Below are 16,376 nucleotides of genomic sequence, written 5' to 3'. Positions count from 1 at the left end.
AAGATGGATTTTCGGAATCACTTGGTTATGAATCATTTGATACTTGCGAACCGTGCCTTTTGGGCAAGATGACTAAAACTCTGTTCTTCGGAACAATGGAACGAGCTACTGACTTGTTGGAAATAATACATACTGATGTATGCAGACCAATGAGTATGAAGGCTCGTGGCAAGTATCGTTATTTTCTAACCTTCACAGATGATTTGAGCAGATATGCGTATATCTACTTAATGAAACATAAAGTCTGAAATAGTTGAAAAGTTCAAAGAATTTCAGAGTAAATTGGAGAATCATCATAACAAGAAAATAATGTTTCTACGATCTGATCGTGGAGGAGAATATTTGAGTTATGAGTTTGTCCTTCATATAAAACAATGTGGAATAGTTTCACAGCTCACGTCACCTGGAACACCACAACGTTATGGTGTGTCCGAACGTCGTAACCGCACTTTATTGGATATGGTGCGATCTATGATGTCTCTTATTGATTTACCATTATCGTTTTGGGATTATGCATTAGAGACAGCTGCATTCACGTTAAAAGGGCACCATCTAAATCCGTTGAGACGACACTATATGAACTGTGGTTTAGCAAGAAACCCAAGTTGTCGTTTCTTAAAGTTTGAGGCTGTGATGCTTATGTGAAAAAGTTTCATCCTGATAAGCTCAAACCCAAATCGGAGAAGTGCGCCTTCATAGAATAACCAAAGGAAATTGTTGGGTACACCTTCTATCAGAGATCCGAAGGCAAGATATTTGTTGCTAAAAATGGATCCTTTCTAGAGAAGGAGTTTCTCTCGAAAGAAGTGAGTGGGAAGAAAGTAGAACTTGATGAGGTAACTGTACCTTCTCCCGAATTGGAATATAGTTCATCACTGAAATAAGTTCCAGTGATTCCTACACCAATTAGTGAGGAAGCTAATGATGATGATCATGAAACTTCAGATCAAGTTACTACAGAACCTCGTAGGTCTTCCAGAGTACGGTCCGCACCAGTGTGGTACGGTAATCCTGTTCTGAAAGTCATGTTACTAGACCATGATATACCTACGAACTATGAGGAAGCGATGATGAGCCCAAATTCTGCAAAATGGCTGGAGGCCATGAAATCTGAGATATGATCCATGTATGAGAACAAAGTTTGGACTTTGGTGGACTTGCCCGATGATCGGCAAACCATAAGAAATAAATGGATCTTCAAGAGGAAGACGGACGTTGATAGTAGTGTTACTATCTACAAAGCTCGACTTGTCGCAAAAAGGTTTTTGACAAGTTCAAGGTGTTGACTACAATGAGATTTTCTCAACTGTAGCGATGCTTAAGTCTGTCCGAATATGTTAGCAATTGCCACAATTTATGAAATCTGGCAAATGGATGTCAAAACTGCATTTCTTAATGGTTTTCTATAAAGAAGAGTTGTATATGATGCAACCAGAAGGTTTTGTCAATCCTAAAGGTACTAACAAAATGTGCATGCTCCAACGATCCATCTATTGACTGGTGCAAGCATCTCGGAGTTGGAATATACGCTTTGATGAGTTGATCAAAGCATATAGTTTTGTGCAGACTTACGGTGAAGCCTGTATTTACAAGAAAGTGAGTGGGAGCACTACAGCATTTCTGATAAGTATATGTGAATGACATATTGTTGATCAGAAATAATGTAGAATTATTCTCCAAAGCATAAAGGAGTGTTTGAAAGGAGTTCTTTAAAATAAAGACCTCAGTAAAGCTACTTACATATTGAGCATCAAGATCTATTGAGATAGATCAAGACACTTGATAAGATTTTCAATGAGTACATACCTTGACAAGATTTTGAAGTAGTTCAAAATGGAACAATCAAAGAAGGAGTTCTTACCTGTGTTGCAAGGTGTGAAGTTGAGTAAGACTCAAGACCCGACCATGGCAGAAAATAGAAAGAGAATGAAAAGTCATTCCCTATGCCTCAGTCATAGGTTCTATAAAGTATGCTATGCTGTGAACCAGACCTATTGTATACTCTGCCCTGGTTTGGCAAGGGAGTACAATAGTGATCTAGGAGTAGATCACTGGACATTGGTCAAAATTATCCTTAGTGGAATAAGGATATGTTTCTCGATTATGGAGGTGACAAAAGGTTCGTCGTAAAAGGTTATGTCGATACAAGTTTTGGCACTGATCCAGATGACTCTAAGTCTTAATCTGGATACATATTGAAAGTGGGAGCAATTAGCTAGAGTATCTCCGTGCAGAGTATTGTAGACATAGAATATTTGCAAAATACATACGGCTCTGAATGTGACGGACCCGTTGACTAAACTTCTCTCACGAGCAAAACATGATCATACCTTTGTACTCTTTGGGTGTTAATCACATAGCGATGTGAACTAGATTATTGACTCTAGTAAACCCTTTGGGTGTTGGTCACATGACGATGTGAACTATGGGTGTTAATCATATACAGATATGATTATTGGTGTTAAATCACATGGCGATGTGAACTAGATTATTGACTCTAGTGCAAGTGGGAGACTGAAGGAAATATGCCCTAGAGGCAATAATAAAGTTATTATTTATTTCCTTATTTCGTGATAAATGTTTATTATTCATGCTAGAATTGTATTAACCGGAAACATAATACATGTGTGAATACATAGACAAACATAGTGTCACTAGTATGCCTCTACTTGACTAGCTCGTGAATCAAAGATGGTTAAGTTTCCTAGCCATAGACATGAGTTGTCATTTGATTAACGGGATCACATCATTAGGAGAATGATGTGATTGACATGACCCATTCCGTTAGCCTAGCACTTGATCGTTTAGTATGTTGCTATTGCTTTCTTCATGACTTATACATGTTCCTGTAACTATGAGATTATGCAACTCCCGTTTACCGGAGGAACACTTTGGGTGCTACCAAACGTCACAACCTAACTGGGTGATTATAAAGGAGTACTACAGGTGTCTCTAAAGATACATGTTGGGTTGGCGTATTTCGAGATTAGGTTTTGTCACTCCGATTGTAGGAGAGGTATCTCTGGGCCCTCTCGATAATGCACATCACTATAAGCCTTGCAAGCAATGTGACTAATGAGTTAGTTGCAGTATGATGCATTACGTAACGAGTAAAGAGACTTGCCGGTAACGAGATTGAACTAGGTATTGGGATACCGACGATCGAATCTCGGGCAAGTAACATACCGATGACAAAGGGAACAACGTATGTTGTTATGCGGTTTGACCGATAAAGATCTTCGTAGAATATGTAGGAGCCAATATGAGCATCCAGGTTCCGCTATTGGTTATTGACCGAGAATAGTTCTAGGTCATGTCTACATAGTTCTCGAACCCATAGGGTCCGCACGCTTAAGGTTTTGATGACAGTTTTAGTACGAGTTTATGAGTTTTGATGTACCGAAGGAGTTCGGAGTCCCGGATGAGATCGGGGACATGACGAGGAGTCTCAAAATGGTCGAGACGTAAAGATCGATATATTGGACGACTATATTCGGTGTTCGGAAAGGTTCCGAGTGATTCGTGTATTTTTCGGAGTACCGGAGAGTTACGGGAATTCGTATTGGGCCTCAATGGGCCATACGGGAAAGGAGAGAAAGGGCCAAAAGGGTGGCCGCACCCCTCCCCTTGGACTAGTCCGAATTGGACTAGGGAGGGGGGGGGGGCGCCCCCTTCCTTCCTTCTCCTTCTCTCTTCCCTTTCCTTCTCTCCTACTCCTACTACATGGAAGGGTTCCTAGTTCTACTAGGAAAGGGGGAATCCTACTCCTGGTGGGAGTAGGAGTCCCCTAGGGCGCGCGATAGAGAGGGCCGGCCCTCCCCCTCCTCCACTCCTTTATATACGGGGGCAGGGGGCACCCCATAGACACACAAGTTGATCTACGGATCGTTCCTTAGCCGTGTGCGGTGCCCCCCTCCACCATATTCCACCTCGGTCATATCGTCGCGGAGTTTAGGCGAAGCCCTGCGCCGGTAGAACATCATCATCGTCACCATGCCATCGTACTGACGGAACTCATCCCCGAAGCTTTGCTGGATCGGAGCCCGGGGATCGTCATCGAGCTAAACGTATGCTGAACTCGGAGGTGCCATACGTTCGGTACTTGGATCGGTCGGATCGTGAAGACGTACGACTACATCAACCACGTTGTCAGCGATAGGAAGTACAGAATTCATGAAAGGGAGCGTCGACGTAGGAGTAGACTATAGAATTCATGAAAAGGAGCGACTTAGTTTTGGAAAAATCTGTTTTTACGGAGTACGTACCCACTAGGGTTTATAGGGCTCATCTAAAAAACATTCATTTCTCCGTTTGATAAGTCTCAATTCTACTATACTAGTAGTAGTACCATTACATGTTGGATTTCGAGGTGCGTTAGATCACCCGACGCAAGCAGTGTCAAGAGGAAACTAACCAATGCATGTACAAGTTCATGGAAATTTAGTTGTCATTCATGCATTCGTTCTAATTAATGCCTCGGCAAACATAACTTCTTGAGAAAAACGAGCGTACTATGCAAACTACGAAACTAATTCGACCACTCACCGTCTTCGTTGGTTGGAGAGATTTTGAAATTGAGCCATAAACTGGAAAGGCTTGATTACTATTTGTGGCCTTGTATAGATGCAAAATGTATTTTTTTATAGTGGTCTTGTATAAGTAAATGGAGGGAGTACTAACCAAAGTACATACGTAGTAGGGACGAGGAGTAAACGGAGGGAGTAGTAAAAGTTTCTCCTCATGCTGCGAGCCACCGCGCGCGTGGGCGAGGGAGCAGGCGTATAGGCATACAGTAGTAGTAGGCTTCACCTCATCCTGCGAGCCACCGCGCCCGTGGGCGGGGGAGACGGCATACTAAGCAAGCTTCTCCTTGTTCTGCGAGTTGACGGGACACATCAAAAGTACTCCAGTGTATAGAGCCTTGCCTCTAAGGTAGGCCCCACATGGTTTGCCTCTTTTTTTAATTTAACATAACGCGTCAAGTCGCAATTTGTTTGTTCACCCGTGGTAGACGATCCTCCCTCCACCAAGTGGACAACCAGTACACGTGCCAAATTACCATGTGGGCTGCCTTTTTCGTACAGAAATGAGCTCCACCGTGTACCTGCGCGGGTGTGGTTGGGAAAGAGACGGGAGTACATGCGCCGTGCGTGCACCTCTTCTCTTCGTGCACGTCCCCCACCTACGTGGGTGTGTGTGAGAGAGATACAAACCTAGACATAATGCGCCGTCCAGCCCCATGCCTCTGCCCAGTCCGACCACCAGTCACCACCACGGCACCACGCCCCACTCCTCCTCACCTTATCTCTTATATTTCTCCCTCCATTTTTATATACAAGGGGCCGCTATCAAAATTACAATTTGCAGATATACAAGGCCACTAACACTAATCGATGCAATATTAATGGTGGTTGCCTCGTGGTACTAGCAAAGGAGGACATTAATTATCCCTTGCATGCATGCGGGAGTTTGTAAAAAAATGCATCTTGATGTTCCATGCAATGCACGGGCATCTTGCTAGTCCATGAAAACAACACATGGCAAAATTCCATGACGAACAAGGGATTTGAATATGTTGGGAGGGGCTGTTTGGATCTTGCTCGGGGTAGCCAAAATATTGGCGACCCTTTTGTCCACCGGTGCCTTTGCCACCGATGAACAAGGAATGGCTCGGGTGCTCATGCTGTCATGCATCCTCCAGTGCGCACGTTGGAGACGAGCTCGCACGAGCTGTGTTTTTTTGTCCCACAATGCCGCCCGAGCCGCCCGTAGACCGACCGGCGACCCGCAAATTATGCCATTCAACCATAACCGCACACATTATGACAACAACTCAACCAACTAACGAAATTCACGCAAACACATAGACAAACTGATATTTCATATAAACAATGACGGAAATCATATAAAATACCGGATTTTCACACAAACATGATGGATTTCATTACATTCAAATGAACTACGCGGTGCTAGTTCTGGACAGCACAGGTATATAATACCTGGCCTAAATGGTCGCCCGCCGATCGATTTGTGTTCCTCATGTCTGGCAGCACGATCACCGGACTGCTGGGAGCCCTAGAGGTACATGCTTCAGCGCAAAGCACGGCTCGCTTCCCCACTGCCCAACTGATATCATTGGCTGGTGCCAAAGATGATGGTGGCCGGCACCGGTTCGAGTTCATCACCGGCCACTACTTCGCCATGGCAGACACCGACTCGAGTTCATCCTAACATTCCCCTCTTCCGTGCGGGGTCGACAAAGGTCCTCGCAACAAAAGGATCCGGCAAGACACCTGCTGTGTACGCCGGCGTCGCCTCCGCGGTGGCCTTCATGGGACCCAAGCGGCGGCGGCCTCCCGTGTTCTACTTCTCCTCGATGATGGCGGCGGACGCGGAGGCGCTGGCCACCGACTCGTTGCTCTCTGCGCACCCGGCTTTTGTCGCTGCTTGCATGGCGCGGCCGCCGGCATGGGAGTCTCGGCCATAGAAATGGGAGACGCGGTACGAGGCAGCGGCGTGGACGGCAGAAACGACGCCCATGCGCCGCTCCTCGTCGAGCTGGCCTGGAGAGGCGAGTTGCTGAACCGCGCGCTGGCTTGGGGCGGCAACTGGCTCCGTCGGGCGAGGGTAGGGAGGTGGATCAGCAAGCTGCATAGCTCATATCCGGCGGGCTACCCAGCTGGCTTGGATGCGGAATAACTACTCTTCGTAAGCCATTGTAAGAGTGGACAAAATGGTGGAGGAGATAGGGGAGCGGCAGAGGTGTGCGATTCTTGGCCGACGTTTGGCCTCGTTTAAATAGGAGATTAAATAGACGGTGGACGGGAGGAGCTCGGCCGGTGTTGCGTTTAACGCCGACCCGGTCATGAACGGACGTGTGTCCAAAGTGGGTTTCTCGGCTTCCACACGGGCGGGTTTCATGGAGGCGTTTGAATGCGGCACGGAGGCGTGTTCAGCCAGGCGTGCCGCGAGTGGCGCCCTCGACTCTGACCTAGGACACCGCGCCGTTCTTCCACTGACGTGTGGGCTCTTTGGGTGCATGGCCTGCATGTCAGTGACCCAACGCAGGAAGCGCACATCAGAGGAACCTTTGGTGGGCCAGGGCGGTCGAAAGTGGGCATTTCATAAACCGATGATTGTTCATTGAGTGTGACGTCATCTTTTTCATGTAGTTAAGCCTACTATGTTGATAGCCCGTTCGATATGTTGTGATTCATAAAGACCGATGCAAACATCAATGTTCTGCTTATCACAGATAAGATTGATTAATACCCGTAACAACCCATGTCCTTAACAAAGGGTGCATGCACGTATAGGTTGAGCGTGTGTCTTGCGTCGTGTGCTGTGTGCATGGAGGCGTGCGAGTGTTGCATGCGTGCAAGGGTGCGTTTCAGTGTTGCATGCATGGGTGCGTACGTGCGTGTGTTCGTGAGTGCATGTGTACGTGTCAGTGTTGCACGCCATCATGCGTGCATGTGTACGTGTCAGTGTTGCACGCCTACATGCGTGCGTGTCTTGCGTGTGTGCATGTGTACGTGCAGGGTGAGGCTACACGTCAGTCGACTGACTTTTTCATCTCTGGTCATTAGATTTTCCAGCCGTTGGATACGAAATCAAGGGCCTCCAATTTATCATCAAACTCCACCCCCCTGAGATGCCATCCACCACCGGCCGAACCGCCCGCCCCCGCCGCCCGCAACCGGCCCGCCCTCCCCGAAACCACTCCCCACCGCCGGCCCGCCGCCGCACCGGCCATCCCTCTAGCCCCCCTCCCCCCCGTGCCGAGCTTTTTCTCCGGGGATCCCCACCCCACCGCCCAATGAACGCCCCCCCAACCGCCGGTGACTGCCAACCAGAGGTCTCACGACTTTGAATACCCACCGACCACTAGTTTATTACCATTTATGTCCTTCATATACGCGCTGACGGGTGGGCCCTATGGTAATGTGCGCTGCTGAATGTGGACCATTTGACTGGTCAATTGATCGTGTTATCAACAAATTACGGAGCTGTATGGTGAGCCAGTGACCGTATGATCACCCTAAAATGTACTCCTATTTTATTAACATAGTACAAACTCAAACTACCATTTCTTTCTTTCATATACGGGCTGACAGGTGGGCCCCACGGTTACGCGCCCCGATGGTGCAACACTAGTTGTGCCATTTGACTGGTCAATTGATTGTGTCATCAACAAAATACGGAGTTGTACGGGTGAGCCAGTGACAGTATAATCATGACATGTATTTGTTTAACACGGTACAGACGCAAGGGTTCATATATACGCGCAAGCACTCACCGCTATAAGCGCACACACGTGAACCCTACCCCTATGAGCACCTTCGAGAGAGTGGGCCAGCATATATGATCTTGAGATTTTACGAAGTCACCATAGGTGCCTCGTAGTCGAGTGGAACGTCTCCTCCCACTGAACGTACATCGCCGGAAAATACTGAAATTAACACAAGATAAATGCGAGCACCGGGACTTTAACCTTGGTGGGCTCGAGAAACCACTGTCCTCTAACCATCCAACCACATGTTGGTTAGCACGACAAAATGTATGTGGTAACCGTGATGAGCTTATTCTGAAGTCCAGTGACCATATCATGCTTTCGCTTCAAATACAATGACCGTAAGTGTCGTCAACAAAATACGGAGCACGCATCAAATGCAAAGTCCGTCAGTGTCATCAACAAAATATGGAGACGTATCGTGAGCTAGATACCGTTGTACTATTGTATATGCTTATTTTCTTAGTGGCCGATTGCGTGTGTGGTGTGGTGGGCACATCATTTCTAGTTGTGGTGGGTCAACATGAAGACTCATGGGTCGGTTCCATCCTGCGCCACATATAGGTTGGACCGAGACGTGTTATACGGAGACCCATGTGGAGGACTCGGCGTACAACACGAAGCTACCAGAGTCGCGGAGGACTCTATCCCCACTGGTGATAAGCCGACTATATATGATTTGTAACCCTAGGCCCTTAGTATGTTATACAAGCTTGGGGGCTAGTTCGTCGATAGTATACACACACGCACAATGCCTGGTATTCACGTGTACTTTGTACACACCCCTATCACTAATATACAGTACCAGGAGTAGGCTCTTTCTTCAACTGCAAGGGTCCGATCCGAACTAGGGTAAAACTTTGCCTCGTATTACCATCCAGCCTAACAGCCAGGGATATCCTACCGAATGATATGATGAAATCATATCTGCCAACTACTATTAGAGAGGTGTGTCGGGGGGGGGGCAATGTGTGCGAGAGAGGCCTAAAGATAATGTGCGTGCGGGAGACACGTAGGCACATATATGTGCGTATAGAGGGCTAGTAGAGACCGTGCATGTGTATATATGCATGTGAGAGAAATAGTGTTTTCCAACTGAGATTAGTGAAAAGAGTGGTACATAGTAGTCAGAAAGAGAGAGAGAGAGAGAGAGAGAAACAGAGAGAGCATGTGCGTGAGACACCCCGACACCCTGAGAGAGATTGTGAGCATGTGTGAAAGAGAAATGCCGATGCATATAAAGTGTGTGCACTTATGCGTTAGATAGAGAGATATATAATGCGTTTGTGAGAACGGGGCGAGGCATAGTGCATCTACATGTAAAAGGCGGTTCTACGCATTAAATTAAAATATAAATGGCATTATTATATTTGGATGAGATCATGAATTTTGCAAATTTGCGTATGGACGAAAATCGGTCTATCAGACACCCATACTCTATTGAATTCTAGCATGTGCATGTGTTTATTTCATATTATCGATCCATAGAGTGAGAGCGGTTTGAAATACAGGCAATGGATGCTTTTGCAATTCATATATAAACATTAATTAGTGCACTCCATGTTGTTAGTGTGAAGCACTTTATACATTTGTCACTTGCATGGATACATTCCAAATTGCTAGCTACGAAATAAAATACATGTCGAATTCAACATAAAGGGGGTTTCGAAGATTCGAATTCATAGGAAGTGCATTCATCTATTTGAACCCGAGATAATGGCATTTGTAAATCAGATGTAAAAGGGGGCATCAATCTTTGTTGTGAGTTTGAACATGCTATATATATTCATACGCATATCTAACTTTTTTTTGCAACCAAGGAGATTATACCTGGAACCATGCATGAACTGAGGTAAGTTGCATATTTTTTAATATATACTCGTGTACAATGTACATTAAAATGTACCACCTCCATTCCAAAATAATCGTAGCTTTGGGATTTTCAAGAGTAAAGATTTGTGAAGTTTGACAAATCCTGAAAGTTCAATTCAAGAGAACCGAAAACATTAATGCTTCTGCTCCCAAATATTGAACGAAGCGCCAAATAGGCCTCTGGTCACCCGAAACCGCGCGAGACTAATGTTTTGGTGGTAGGAAATTACTGTCCTGACCCTGGCCTGTGTAGCCTATCGGCCTGATGTCCAAAGGTCTAAACCGGGTAGGTTTGTAGCTTCACCAAGACGCCAGTCTCAACCGCCTCCGAGAAGCATTCATACGCCATGGGGGCCTAAACACCCATGCACTCGGCCGAAATCTATCCCGCCCACATTTGGGACACCTGACATGACTGTCCTACCCCCAACCCGCAATATGTCCGAAATTTTAGATGGGGGCAAAGTTTATAACTTTCCCCAAATTTCAAACAAGCGCGTCTCAAAGCGAAACATTGTTCCCCCTTAGTTCCCCGCCTCCCTCCGTTTCCCCATTCATACTTCGTGGGCGCGAAAATGCCCTCTCCACCAGCCGCGAAACCCCAGCCTCCTCCGTCCCCCACCCCATAGCGGCTAATCCACCGCCTCCCTCCTCCATCACGCCGGAGCCGGTACCCCGACGTCGTCGTCCAACGCAACCGCAACCGCAATGCCCTCAAGGACTTAGGAGCTGAAGCCGAGGCAGAGCTGCCTCCACGACGCCGACGCCGACGTGCGCCATACCAGAACCACTCCGACCATGCCGTCCTGCGCCTCACAGCTGCGGCTCCACTGTCGCAACCGTCCACCGCACCGGAGCTGTTCCCGCTACACCGTCGTTCGCCGCCTCAGATCTGCTTCCCCGCCGCCGACAGACGGCCACCGCACCACACTCAACAACTTGGCCATGGGTTCGTCCAAGGCTGCACCGTCCTCCAGAACTTCTGGTTTCCGGCAAACAACAAGATCATCGGAAAAACAGAAGGAGGACACAGCACTGCCAGCAGAAAGAGGTACTCCTCTTCCCTTATTCGTGCAAATCTTACGTCTCCGCTCACACCGTATTCATCCCACGAAAGAAAATAGTTGAGCGCTTCTTACTGCATCTTCTTCATGATACTAAATGCACAAGGTTTCCTCCCTTTTACTAGTTCACCTTTGCTAGAGGTCAGTAGCCCACCTGGATTTCAATTCAGGGTCAGTCGAACCGCAACTAAAAGAAGCAGCACCCGCTTAGGTGCGCGGAGCACCTAGTCCTCCTATTCCCCGGGGAAGCGGCGCATCGGTGTCTATCATAGGGGTGTGGGGCGCAGGAGCTGCTTGCGCCCGATCTGGAGGTCGGCGGGGCTTGAATGGATGGCCGGGGGGGGGCGGTGCCAAGCACGGTGGTGCGGTGAGGTCGAGGGGAGGGCGCAGGCAGGGGAGGAATACTGGGCCGGTGGTCGCTGGCGTTTCGAGGAAGATCGTCAACACTGACTGGCTGGAGGTAGATGAAGGCGATCTGCCCGTTCTTTGTACATCGGACGGTGCAGAAAAAATGGACTGACCTATTTGCTTTCAGTCGACTGTTATTTTCATAGAATCCTGTAGTAATTGAGTGTGCCATGCATGTTGTAGAGCTATCATATGTCTCCCGTCATTTATTTCTCACCGACCTGCTATCTGCTACCTTTACACTGTACTAATTGTGCACACACTTCACCCATACTCACACTATTGTTTTTTATGCATGGGTATTTCAGACTCTGATGCAGTGTTGATGAATGCAGAAAAGAAAAGACAGAAGTCGCTCCAGTGTAATTCGAAGATAAGCACTAAGCGTTTCAGCGCTCTAATGGGTGCAGTGTCAGCAGTTGGAGACAGTAAACGTAGCTCTGCAGTTGATGATCTCAATTGCCACACACAACCATCCCAGGTGCTTGCTTTAACTTCGCGCTGTCAAATGTGGTTGCATGTTGCATATGGTGTCTAGCTTGTATTGCTTCCAATTTGGTTAAATTGCATCTGCTTACTTTACACATTATACCTTTGATAATGACATGCCTTCCTGTTTTTGATACATACTACATATGTCTATTAACCATGTTCGTACATCAAACTAATGCTCTTTTGTATCCCTCGTCAATCACTTATGATGAGACAGTCACCCGGGTGGGTTACTGTGAGACGCCCTACTCGTTTAAAGAGTGCAGTGTCATCCTCCCCACATGATTCTCAAGAAACAGCAAGGCTAAATGAAGATAGTCAACGTAGCTCTCTAGTTGATCACCGCAATTCCCCCACACCACCATCGCAGGTGCTTGCTCTTACTTGGCAGTGTGATATGTGGTTGCATGTTGCATATGGTGTCTACCTTGTAATGCTTCTAATTAGGGTAAATTGCATCTGCTTAGTTAACACATTATACCTGTGAATATGACATGCCTTCCTGTTTTTGGTACATACTACGTCTTTCTATTAACCATGTTCTTACATCAAACTACTTTTCTTGTGTATCCCTCATCAATGCTCCTAATTTGTTAAATTGCATCTCCTTAGCTTACACATTATACATGTGAATATGACACGCCTTCCTTTTTTTGGTACATACTACATCTGCCTATCACACCATGTTGTTACATCAAACTATTGTTCTTGTGTATCCTGCGTCTATCGCTTATGATGAGACAGTCACGCGCGTGGGTTAATATGAGACGCAATACTCTTATAAAGAATGCAATTTCATCCTCTCCACATGATTCTCAAGAAACAGCAAGCCTAAATGAAGATATTGAACGTTGCTCTGTACCTGAAGACAACACTTCCCCTACACCACCATCAAAGGTGCTTGCTCCAACTTCTCCGTGTGATATGTGGTTGCATGTTGCATACGGTGTCTAGCTTGTAATGCTTCTAATTAGGGTAAATTGCATCTGCTTAGTTTACACACTATACCTGTGAATATGACATGCCTTCCTATTTTTGGTACACACTACATCTATGTGTTAACCTTGTTCTTACATGAAACTACCTCTCTTCTGTATCCTGCATCAATCACTTACGATGAGTCACCTTTATTCGTTGCATATTGCATATTATTTCTAGCCTGTTGCCATGTATTGCTTCTAATTTGGTCAAATACATTTGTTAGGGCACCCTTTTAATTTGGCAGAGTGATATTGGTTTCATCTTTCATATGGTTTCTAGCTTGCATCGATTCTAACAAGTTCAAGCACCTTGTGCTTAGTTTACACTTTATACATCATACATGTCAATATGTCACGCCGTCCTGTTTTTCATACATATTCCATCCTCCTATCATGCGGCTGCCTTACATGAAAGTAGTGTTCGTCAGTATCATGCATCAATAAGTTCTGAAGAGCAAATTTTATTCCTTTTTCTTGTGGGTTTGACTTGACAAGGCAAAATCAAGAAAGAGGAAGGAAAAGAGTAAGGAAGGCGATGATGGTGGTCCTCTGCAGCAACGTAAACGGAGCATCTGTACCGATTCTCCTTGTACTGATAGTGCATTACATGGTCCAAGTCTCCGCTCCCCTACTCCACCATCCAAGGTGCTTGCTCTAACTTGGCAGTGTGATATCTGGTTGCATGTTGCATATGGTGTCTAGCTCGTATTGCTCCTAATTAGTGTAAACTGCATCTGCTTAGCTTACACATGATACATGTGAATATGACACGCTTTCCTGTTTTTGGTACATACTATATCTGTCTATCACACCATGTTCTTACATGAAACTACTCTTCTTGTGTATCCTGCATCAGTCACTTATGATGGGACACCTTTAAGTTGGCAGTGTGATATTGGTTTGCGTCTTGAATATGATTTCTAGCATGTATTGCTTCTAGTTTGATGAACGCCACCTATGACGAGACAGTTTTAACTTGGCAGAGTGATATTGATTGCACCTTCCATATGGTGTCTTGCAGTGTTTCTAATTTGTTGAAGTGCCTTCTGCTTAGTTACCACATCATAGGTGTGAATATGTCAAGCCGTCCATTTTTTCGTACATATTCCATCCTCGTATCATGACTTTGCCTTTCATCAGAGTAGTGTTCGTCAGTATCATGCATGAATGAGTTCTGAAGAGCGAATGATATTCCTTTTTCTTGTCGGTATGACCTCACAATGCAAAATCAATAAAGCTGAAGGAAATTGGCAAGGCATTGGATGATGGTGGTCCTTCCGAGCAACTGAAACGGAGGTTCTCTACAGATTCTACTCCGCCATCCTCCCAACAAGATTCGCAAGACAACGCAAGGCTAGACAGTCAACGTAGCTGTGTAGATGATGAGCACATCTCCCCTACTCCACCATCACAGGTGCTTGCTCTAACTTGGCACTATTATATGTGGTTGCATGTTGCGTATGATGTCTAGCTTGTATTGCTTCTAACTTTGTTGAATTGCATCTGCTTACTTTACACATAATGCCTGTGAATATGACATGTGTTCCTGTTTCTACATCAGACTACTATTCTTGCATATCCCGCATCAGTCACTTATGATAAGGCACCTTTAAGTCGCCACTGTGATATTGGTTGTGTCTTGCATATGATTTCTAGCATATACTGCTTCTAATTTGTTGAAACGCCATACAGTTTGAACTTGGCAGAGTGATATTGGTTGCATCTTTCATATGGTGTCTAGCTTGCAGTGCTTCTAATTTGTTGAAATGCCTTCTGCTTAGTTACCACATCATAGGTGTGAATATGTCACACCATCCTGTTTTTCATACATATTCCATCCTCGCATCATGTGTTTGCCTTTCATCCGAGTAGTGTTCGTCAGTATCATGCATGAATGAGTTCTGAAGAGCGAATTTTATTCCTTTTTCTTATCGGTTTGACTTCACAATGCAAAATCATTACAGCTGAAGGAAATTAGTCCGGCAGTGGATGATGGTGGTCCTTCGGAGCAACTCAAACAGGGGGTCTCTACAGATTCTACTCCGCCATCCTCCCAACAAGATTCGCAAGACAACACAAGGCTGGACAGTCAACGTAGCTGTGTAGATGATGAGCACATCTCCCCTACTCCACCATCACAGGTGCTTGCTCTAACTTGACACTATTATATGTGGTTGCATGTTGCGTATGATGTCTAGCTTGTATTGCTTCTAACTTGAATTGCATCTGCTTACTTTACACATAATGCCTGTGAATATGACACGTGTTCCTGTTTCTAGAACATACGTGTACATGATGAGCACATCTCCCCTACTCCACCATCACAGGTGCTTGCTCTTACTTGGAACTGTTATACGTGGTTGCGTTTTCCGTATGATGTCTAGTTTGTATTGCTTCTGATTATGTAGAATTGCATCTGCGTAGCTTACAACTTATACCTGCAACGATCACTTACCCATAAGACACATTTAACTTGGGACTGTGATGTAGGTTGCATCTTGCATTGTCTTCTAGCTTGTACTGCTTCTAATTTCTTGAAATGGCACTTACGACGAGACACTTTTTACCTGATAGAGTGATATTGGTTGCATGTTCATATGGTGCCTAGCTTTCATTTCTTCTAATTTTGTTGAAATGCCTTCCGCTTACTGTTTTTTCATACATATTCCATCCTCCTATCGTACGTGTGAATATGAAACGCTGTCTTTTTTTGTATATATTCCATCCTCCTATCCTGCGCTTGCCTTACATCAAAGTAGTGTTCGTCTGTATCATGCATCAACCAGTTATGCAGAGCTAATTTTATTCATCTTCTTGTGGTTTTGACTTCATAAGGCAATATCAGAAAATAGGAAGGAAAAGAGTAAGTTAGGGGATGTTGGTGGTACTCCGCACCGACGCAAACAGAGACTCTCTAGATTTGCCACTGCTACTGCTAATGAAGTTGAAGTCCCAAGTCTACATGATGAGTTCATCTCCCGCACTCCACCATCGCAGGTGCTTGCTCTAAGTTGACAGTGTGATAATTGGTTTCATGTTGCATATGTTGTCTAGCCTGTATTTCTTCTATTTTGATTAAATTGCACCTGCTGAGTTTATACGTTATACATGTGCATATGACATGGCTTTCTGTGTCTAGAATACACTGCATCTATCTATCATACCATGTTCTTACATCAAAGTACTGCTGTTGTGTATCCCGCATCAGTAACTCATGATTGGACGCTTTTAACATGGCAGTTTGATAGTGGTTGCATCTTGCATTGA

This window comes from Triticum aestivum, chromosome 5B, assembly GCF_018294505.1.
Source record: "Triticum aestivum cultivar Chinese Spring chromosome 5B, IWGSC CS RefSeq v2.1, whole genome shotgun sequence".
Classification (NCBI taxonomy): Eukaryota; Viridiplantae; Streptophyta; class Magnoliopsida; order Poales; family Poaceae; genus Triticum; species Triticum aestivum.
Note: the sequence above shows the minus strand (reverse complement) of the source record.